We start from the raw sequence: 3,050 nt of genomic DNA, 5'->3' as shown, positions 1-3,050 counted from the left end.
ATTTTGTTACAATTCTTCTTATTGAGGAAACTGATGAATATCCTTTCTTTATCTATTCTATTTGTGTTCTGCCAATCATTCATTTGAATCAATAAACTTGCAGCAAGGAAGAACATGAACAAGTCTAAAACCAAGATTCATGGCAGCAAACCAAAGTCTTTAAGCATGTTACAGCATATATGCAAGAAGGAAAGAAAAGAAGCTTGCAAATCTAATCCGAAACAAAGATGGAAACTAAAACTCGAAACTAATTCTCCTGTTCTTCATGCTTAAACTAAATCAATCCTTCTATTCTTTCTTTAAGGTTCACGGCAGCAAACAAAAAGGAATTGCTACCGGAAACCCAAAATCTGAATTGTTTCTCATGCTCATTGCCTAGAACAGCAAAATCCGAAGCAAGCAACCACAAGCTAAACAAACAAACAAGACAACCATCGAATTCAAGAGAACAAGATCCGAAAATAGAGGAAGCAAGGAAACTCATGCAAAGCTTCGGGAACAAGGAGAAAATCAAGAATTAAACCTCGGAGCTATCCTACTGCAGGTGAGTAGCAACTTACCTTGCTGTTCTTGAGCTTACTACCGAAGGAGAAGGGCAACTCTAGGGTTTCCGAGATACTTGAGTTCCCGGCCTCTTCCTCGTCCCTCCGAGCTCACCTCAATGAAAGGATCGAAATCACCAAGGTTCGCCGAAAGGAAGTCTTCGCCAGCCGCTGGAGGGAGGAAAACCTAGCTCGGCTTTGTCTTCGCCCGAGAGGAGAATCGCCGACGCTCGCGTGAGGTGAGGAAAGGAGAGAAAGGTTCGGGTAATTCGAATTATCCCACCCTAAGTTCCTCTTTTTATAACCTTAATATTCTGTTAATTAACTAATTCTTAAATAAATTTGCTACCAATTCTAAACAGAAAAATCCGTTTGCCCACCTGGTGAATCGGGTTTGGACCAAGTCAAAGGTCGTGGGTTCAATTCTCGGCTTGGACATTTTTTTGTCGAAACTTCCTTCGTCTAGTAAAAATACCAAACGACCTCCAAAAATTGCATAAAAATATTCTATAAATTCCTAAAAATCTCTAGAATTTTTCTAAAGTATTTCTAGATATTAATAAGGTCTTTTAGGACTCCAAATCATAAAATTTGGGGTGTTACAAGTTTCTATGCGTTCATATCATTGTTTTGATCGTAAATATATATTTATAAATATTTTTGACCAAATATATTGATTGTTTGAAATTTTTATCCTAATATGACCTAATTTGATTTAAAAAATTGAATCTCTCAAAATATTAATTAAAAATTATGGATGATGGTATATTTATGATCATGACAATAATATGAATCCATATAAATTTATTTCATAAAATTCCGATATCTCTAGGTCAATATATAAGCCCTCCATGTTTTTTTCTTTTTTTTTTTTAAATATTTTCAATTTTGGGTCGAATCCAAGATTCGTCCCAGATTTGGGGACGAATCCAGGATTCGTCCCTAAATTTGGGACGAATCTGTTATTCATCCCAAATTTGGGGACGAATTTAGCAACGAAATATTTTTTTGTTGCCAACTTGAAACGAAATATTTTTATTGCAAATTTCGTTGGAAATTTGGGTCGATATTTATTTTTGTTGCTAAATTTATCCCAATTTTGGGACGAATTATTTTTGTTCCAAAATTTTGTCCCTAAATTAGTGTTCTTTTGTAGTGAAAGCGGGGTCTGTACACCGGCGTAGGTATGCACAATTCACTTTTTGCACTTGTGTTACTGTTACTCCGTCTTCTTCTTCGTGCTAGTGACTGACTTGAGCATTGGAGGGCCAACGTTGAGGACCCCTTCCTTGGCTCGGCACTAATGTTTCTTGTGTTTACAGTTTGAAGTGTGGTCTACATCTAGTCAACGTAGCAGCCACATCCTAACTTTTCGTCTCCACGATTTTTGAATAGGATCATATTGGCGTTGATCCTGTCTAAGAAGCTGGACAAGACGAAAATCCGGAAGAAGAAACCCACTGTTGATGGAGAAGAAAGCCTAGAGAACGCCAATCCGAGAAACCCAGAGCGGATCGGGAAGAATAGAATCACCCAATGCCCTCCTTGCGCGAAGACCCGGTGACGAGAGAGAGATCCAATCAAAGAGAAAACCAGATCTGGAGCTTCCAAGACCTCCTGCGCACAAGATGTGAGATCTCGGAAAATTTAAATAATAGGGTTATTTGGGAAATAGCCTTATAAAATTTTTTCGGAATTTTAGGAATTTTCTGAGAATTTTTCGGAGCTCGTACAATGGGTTTTGAGGGGATCAATTACGGGTACGGATAAAACCTGTTTGGAATACCCGTTTAAGTGAGGAAAAGTTTTAATATAAATACTTTTATTTTCTTATTTCTTTTCCCTAAACCTATCGCCGAACCCGAGCTTCTCTTCTTCCCCGTTCCCTTTCTTTGTTCTCTCTATCTCTCGCGGATGAAGCAAATCCGATGGACTTCCGGCGATCGTCGACCTCGACCCAGTGGAGCAGTCGCCGGATGGACTTCCGGCAATCGTCGATCTCGACCCAGGGGAGCAGTCGCCAGTACAAATCCGGATGTGGGTGATTTTCTCCAGCCCTAGGTGAGAGCGCTGATCTTCTCTCAGCGTCGTCGGCGCAGATCGGAGCTCGGAGCATAAGGGTTTCGATCCTCTCCTCCTCTGGTTTCCTTCAATCTCCGATTTCTTTCTTCTCAGCCGAGTCTACCGATCTTTTTCTTCCCCGATCGACGCCACTGGATCGACTCGGTGCCAACCCGATCATCGGCGAGGGGCTTCTACCGGAGGTTCGAGATAGGGGCTAGCTTCACCTGAGTCATATCCCTTGCATAACCGTGCCCTAGATCTCCTCTGTCAGCTCCGATCAGTCATCGCGAAGGCAAAGGTGTGCCCTAGCCGTAATCTTGAAGGTAAGGCATCGCCGATTTTTATTGATCCGATTGATTCCAATCTTGATCTCACCTTGATCCGAATGGTAGGGGAGAAATCCAGCAGGGAGGCTGTGTTCTGGAGGTGAGCGATAGGGATCTT

The sequence above is a fragment of the Zingiber officinale genome, chromosome 11B (assembly GCF_018446385.1).
Source record: "Zingiber officinale cultivar Zhangliang chromosome 11B, Zo_v1.1, whole genome shotgun sequence".
Lineage (NCBI taxonomy): Eukaryota > Viridiplantae > Streptophyta > Magnoliopsida > Zingiberales > Zingiberaceae > Zingiber > Zingiber officinale.
Note: the sequence above shows the minus strand (reverse complement) of the source record.